This window comes from Pteropus alecto, unplaced genomic scaffold, assembly GCF_000325575.1.
Source record: "Pteropus alecto unplaced genomic scaffold, ASM32557v1 scaffold44, whole genome shotgun sequence".
In the NCBI taxonomy this organism is placed as follows: domain Eukaryota; kingdom Metazoa; phylum Chordata; class Mammalia; order Chiroptera; family Pteropodidae; genus Pteropus; species Pteropus alecto.
In genome coordinates this window covers 6,934,495-6,940,873 of record NW_006436812.1, presented here as the reverse complement: position 1 = coordinate 6,940,873, position 6,379 = coordinate 6,934,495, and the positions used below count along the sequence as shown (strand labels likewise).

Below are 6,379 nucleotides of genomic sequence, written 5' to 3'. Positions count from 1 at the left end.
CACTCTTTCATTGCCTGCATGTAGTGGTCAATTTGATTGTGAGAAATCAGCTTCACCCTGTTTGGCTTAGTTCATCGGCCCAGGCTATCATCCTGTAGGTCTAGGGCAGCCTCTGGGGGCTCATGGGTTACAACCATTCCCAGCAGGCATCATTTTCTGGGTGATGAGGCTAGCAGGCCCCAGGTATGGGCTGGTGAGGAGGGTTAGGTGCACAGAGTGTGACATCAGTCCCCGCAGTGGCACTTGTTTTCAGCAAATGGCAGAAAACAGATTATCCCTTTTCATGTTAATGCTCTCTAAAATTCTCCTAGAAAATGCCAGGTTTTCAGAAAGGAAGGATAATTTTTTTATATGTGAACTCTAGTCAGAGTTTTCTGAAACCTTAGTTGTGGAAGCTGTTTTACAGGCTGCCAACTTGACTCCCCCTTCAATGGAATGAGGGTGTTTACTTTAATCTTTTCAAAACTACATAAAACATCAGCCAAAGCAGAAGGCTGCCAACCACAAAAAGATTACCATTTTGGATATGGTCTTGCAGCCCCTTTTTTACATCTTCACCGACGTCTCAGGAAGCAAATGCACAGGTTAAAAAACACTGTATGCCATATCTGTTGAATGAATAAATGAACCCCATGATGTTGTGAGCCACGTAGGTTATTCTGCAGACGTCACTGTGATGTAATGAACATCTGGTGCATTCATCTTTGTATTAAAGCAAAGAAAACCTTAAAATTGCCTTCAATAACCAGGGCTAATATGGGGGCATTTCTCTCTCCTGATTCCTCCTGTTCTTGTGGTAACTTGGTAAAATTCAACGGTCTTGTATATGCTAGCTTTGTCCTTTAGGACCTGCAGGTCAGACTCCTGCCCTCACTAATGCCAGTTTCTCAAGTGCTGGACTTGTGCGATGTTTTCTTGGTCACTGGGTTGGCGTGCTCTCCCCATGTGTGTCCCTGGTAACTTGGAGTCGTTCACCTTATCTCCCTTCTGTTTACTTCTCCTCTTCCACGTGCACCAAGCCGTTGCTTTGCCCAGTGCTATGGCTGGAAACCCAGACATGTGTGCAACTGACCTTTCTGAACTTCCCCTTTCCTCCTTGCTTCCTGTCCTCGAAGACTGAAGCAGGGAGAGAGAAACATAATGACTCTCGGAGAATTTCAACAATTCAGGGCTCAGCAGATGTTCCTCTGTCCTCTGACCCTCACATTATGTTGTCCTTATCCTATCGGTCAGGTCTGGGCTACACACTGGGCTACAAGGTAGCATCTTGTGGTCCCTGGCTTCTCGCCAAGGCCCAGGGCAGTCCTCTCGAGCAGAGTGGATGGGATCTCCAGGGTCAGGACTTCCCAGGCTGGGCATGGGCTCCTTGGGCATTTCCTTAAGGATACTCAGGCCAGTCTCTGTTGGATGCATGTGACGGAAATCTACTCTGGCTATTCAGATCCAAAAAGAAGGATGTATAGGGAAGATCCTGGCTCCAAGGGTAGGATGTACTGGAGCTCTGGGATGAAGCTGGGACCCAGGGCTCTGTTGAATGAATAAATGAACCCCATCTTTCATCTGCACCTGGTTCTATGAGCCAGCAGCTTCCTCTCCATTCAGATCAGCTGTCTCTACATCCTGGTCCCAGATGCCATATGTAAAAGCTGTAGGCCAGGCCCCTGAAGAGAGCCCTCCTCCTGACAGACTCATGTCCAAATTCCTGGAGAAAGGTGCACATTCACTCTGTGTGGGTCAGTGCCCAGCTCTTGTTCATTAGATGGTGACCAAGGGTTGATCGCATCATGTGAATGTGGCAACTCCCAATGCAGCCATGGGCTTGGTTGGAGAGAGGCTGTTTTCAGAAAATGTGTTATAGCAGACCATCCCACATGGGTCCTGAGTTACAGCAAATAAACTCACTGAAGACCAATGTGTAGCCTAGCAAGCTGATAATGTCCGTGTGTGTGTGTGTGTGTGTGTGTGTGTGTGTGTGTGTGTGTGTGTGTGTGTTTTTTGTGCGTGTTTGGGGGGTGTGTGTGTGTGTGTGTGTGTGTGTGTGTGTGTGTGTGTGTGTGTGTGTTCCTTTCCAGTGATTGGATGAGTCTTGGGTGCCCCTCTCTGGTGAAACCACCAAAAGCCAGTTGGGAGATGGCCAAGGCTGCCTACGTCTGATGATCCACCCATAATCCCCACTTATGTCTGGGGCCAAGACTCTGCCTGACTCAGCTCTTCTCTACTAGGGACCATGGTGGAGACTGAAACCTTCTTTAGACTTTCCTTTTCCTTGCTCATGCTAACTGGACCCTTCAGTGAAGCAACCCCCACAGACAGTGCATTGCTTTTTTTCTATTTAACACTGGATTCTGGTTTAGGTCTCTGGGAGAACCACATCACCTTGTCAACAGGCAGAGGTCAATGGGACTCAGTCTTTATTTACTGATTATCTCTTGCATTATTCCCTTGGCTGGTAAATATAATTAGTATAGATTTTACTAACTGATCTCTTAGAGGATAACTTTATTTCCAGATTTTGGAGTGTTTTTTTTACGGGGGGGGGGGGCACCTGTATGTCACAGCATTTCAACAAGACAGTACCTTGACAGGTGTCTGTTGAAGAAGGAATAAAAAATATGCAGAATTAACTTTTAACTCTTCCACTATCACATGTAATTTGGATAATTTTTACACAACGGGAAGAGAATAATGTGGATTAGATCTTCACCTCTTTGGAAAATGTGACCTGAGGATAAAAAAGGAAGTTCTGAATCCATGTAAATACTTCTCTTCATTGCTCCTCGGTGCCATTCCCCCAGCTGTGATTTTTGGCTGCAGAGGAGATGTGGGTGCAGAATGTGGGCTATACAGTGCTCTGGGCGTGGTGGGGACCGGAGATACCAGTCTTTGCAGGAAGATGGGAGCAGGTGCTAGCAACTTCAGAGTGAAATGTTAAAATAGGAAAACCATCCAAACCTCAGTTGAGTCAGGAGGAATTAAATTGTGCCTTACAAACTCATGTTTTATTTTTGTTCTAAGAAATGTACTTTATTAAATGTGAAAGTGAGAAAAAATTCTTCTCCACTGAATAAAATATCAGAAAACACGAGTGTGGATCTGATCCGTGTTCTCAATGACTAGAGGCTACTGGGGGAGAGTGTGATCTAGACCTAAAACTGACTTTTCTCTACAAAATGTTAATCTTGTTTTCAAAATTGTAAATTAAAAATATTTGTCTGGCAGTTTTAGTTTATAGTTTGATTGAGATATAATTGACACACAGTAAACTGCACTTATGTAAAGCATATAATTTGATGAGTTCTGACATATCTGCACCCATGAAACCATCACCACGATCACAATAAAGAACATGCCCATCACCTGTAAAACGTTTCCTCCTATCCCTTGGCAATCCCCCCACCCTCACTTTTCTTTCCCCATTATCCTCAAGCGATAGTTCAGAAGAACTGGTGAGCCATCCAGGATGCTAGCTCAGAGCCTGGGAGGGGGAGACCAGCCAGAAAGGGGTTACAATGTGGGATAAGAGGCTCCATGAGGAGGAAGGAGGGGAACATGGCCAAAAGATGGGAACAGTAGGAAGAGGTGCTGGGCACTTGGCCGGGTCCTGGACCCCCTCTTTAGGGTGCCCAGTGCAGGCTATTTGGTGGCCCTGCTCCTTCCTCACCCTGACACCCATCAAGGGGTGTGGCAGTTCCCTTCTTCTTTCTACTTAATAGAACTCAGCCCCTTTCCTGTTGTCCATCTCCAGGGCCACTGAGGCCACCCTTGGCCAGCTGCCCCAAAGTGCTCTGCACAAGGCTCCCATTGGACCATTGGCTAGCTCTGCCCTGGGCTTCGTGCTCTGGGATGCAGGGCTCACTCCAAACACCCATATCCAGCTTAGCACAGCCCTCAGTGTTCCCTGAGGGGAGGGCCTGCCACAGATGTATCTGGAACCATCCCCCTTGGGAGGAGGGCTTCTTTAGACATCGCCAGGACCTGCTCTTCAACTCTCTGATCTGGGTTCCCAACATTACTCCACTTTTGACACAAATTACAATAAAATGGCTAATAGAGGTGACCTCACTAATAGGTGGAAAAAGAGCAAATAGTTTGGGGGAAAATGGCTTATTAAGTGAGAAAAATAAAGTCAGGGCCCAATTTACACTACATTAAAATAAACTCCAAATGGATTAAAGACATAATGTAAAAGGGTAACTACAAATATAGGCAGATATCTTTGACACTGGGTAGAGGATTTATTTAATTTAAAAAGTGTTTAATTACAGAATTTTAAAAATATGTGGACAAGACTTAATAACAAGACCATAACAAGAGATATCCATGTATTCACCACCAGGATCACCAGATGTCAATCCTTTGCCCTGTTTGCTCCTAGTCTGTCTCTTAAAGAAATTAATGTTACAGGTATAGTTAAATTTCTACCTTTCACTTCTTTCCTCTTCTGTCCCCTTCAACAAACTTCCCATGTTTGTTTTGGTATTTTTACTACAAATGAAGGTATTCGAAACAACAGATGTCATTGAGGATGTATTTTAAACTCCTCAGAAATGATTATTACACAATATGTGTTCTGTAACTTGTTTTTTCACTTGCTTTAGAAGTCTGCCCATGTTGATGTGTGCAGATGTGGTTCATTCATCGAAACTGGTACATAATATTCCATCAAAATAGACTACACCTCGGCCAGTCAGCAGTCTCTTCATGGAATTATGAAAGCCAGTGCTGTGTGAAGATACTTTTCCTGTCTCCTGTGCCACATGTCTCCTGGAAAGGTACAGAAGTGGAAGTGCTGGGTTGAAGGGCATACAGACCTTCCTTTAACCGTATTTCTAATGTGAATCCCCACACTGTACTTGGATCAGACTTAATTTTTAGTCTGATTGATGTCAAATGCTATCTTTACTCATTCCCTTGAGTACCAGTAGGGTTCAGCATCTTTTTTATATGTTTATCGGCCACTTGAGTTTCCTCATCTGGAACTTATTCATGTTCATTGTTCACTTTTGTACTGGGTGGCTGTTCTTTTATTGGTTTTTGAGAAATTCTTTGTGTATTCTGGAAATGAATCCTTTGTCAGTTATATCTGTTCTAAATCTCTTCCCAGTTGCTTTTGGGGGACTGAATTGTGTCCCCCAAATTCGTTAGTTGAAGCCCTACCCCCAAACCCAATGGTATTTGGAGATGGGGCCTTTGGAAGGTATTTAGGGTTAGATGAGGTCACGTGGGTGAGGCCCCAATTATGGGATTTAGTGGCTTTATAAGAAGAGGAAGAGAGAACACACCTAGAAGGAGGCCCTCACTGCAAGCTGGGAGGGAGTTCTCACCAGGAACGATTTTGCTGGCATCTTGACCTTGGACTTCCCAGTCTCCAGAATAGTGAAAAATAAATGTCTGTTGTTTAAGCCACTCAGTACATGCTATTTGGTTATAGCAGTGTGAGCAGACTAACACACCAGTCTATGATGTGTCTTTTGTCAAATAGAAGGCTAATTTAAAATTAATTTTTACTAAAGTATAATTTACACATAGTAAAATTCACCCTTTGTAGTGTGCAGTTTGTAAGTTTTGACAAACACATACAATTATAGAGCTACCATTAAAACCAAGATATAGAATAGTTCATTCACTCTAAATTCCCCTCTCCTCCAGCCCCCACCAGTCTGACTTGAGTCCCTATACTTTTGGAAGCCTCAAATTTTAATGTATTTAAATTTAAATCATTATGTTACTTAATGGTTTGTGATTTTTATTCTTGTGTAAGAAATTTTCCTGCTGTAAGATCATAAGCATATTTTTAAATGTCTTCTAAGTTTTAAAGTTTTACTTTCCACTTTTGTGCCTTTGATTACTCTATTTTTGTATCTGATGTGGCATAGGGATCTGGTTGTGAGGTTTTTGTATAGATAATTGGCATCAGCTGTAGAACAGTCCATCCTTTCCTTATGATTAGCAAAGCCACCAACGATAAAACTAATGGGTTTGACTACTCAAAATGAAAGATTTCTGTCTAATCTTTCCAATAGACAGAGTTCATGAAGGAGTTATAGGCAGGGAGAAGATATTTTCGATTTTGCAACATCAAAAACTGATGAAAGATTTATCTAAAGAAAAAGTCAGAGAATCTAATAGAAAAATAAGCAAGTGCTATAACTGTTCGCGGATGTGGGATCCAAGTTGGTTAATAAACAGTAAGAAATGCTCAACCACTCTAGCATTCAGTGAATTCTGAATAAGATGAGAAGCCATCTTAAGTTCATCAGACTAGCAAAAATGGGGAAATCATAGGTGATGTCTACTGTAATTTTGGTGTCTTTCCTTCCAGTTTAAAAAAAATGTGCATTAAAAAGATTTGTGATCAAATCGAGCTTTGTCTGTATAC

At 42.9% G+C, this 6,379-nt stretch overlaps 1 protein-coding gene across 1 annotated transcript in view; it reads left to right on the top strand.

Moving 5' to 3' along the window:
- Positions 1-6,199, top strand: part of DECR2 (2,4-dienoyl-CoA reductase 2) — a 13,656-nt gene extending 7,457 nt beyond the window's left edge. Inside the window, exon 9 of the mRNA XM_015591197.2 lies at positions 4,599-6,199. The gene's annotated coding sequence lies outside the window, so the exon portion shown is untranslated. The remainder of the gene's footprint in view (positions 1-4,598) is intronic.
- The last annotated feature ends 180 nt before the right edge of the window (positions 6,200-6,379 follow it).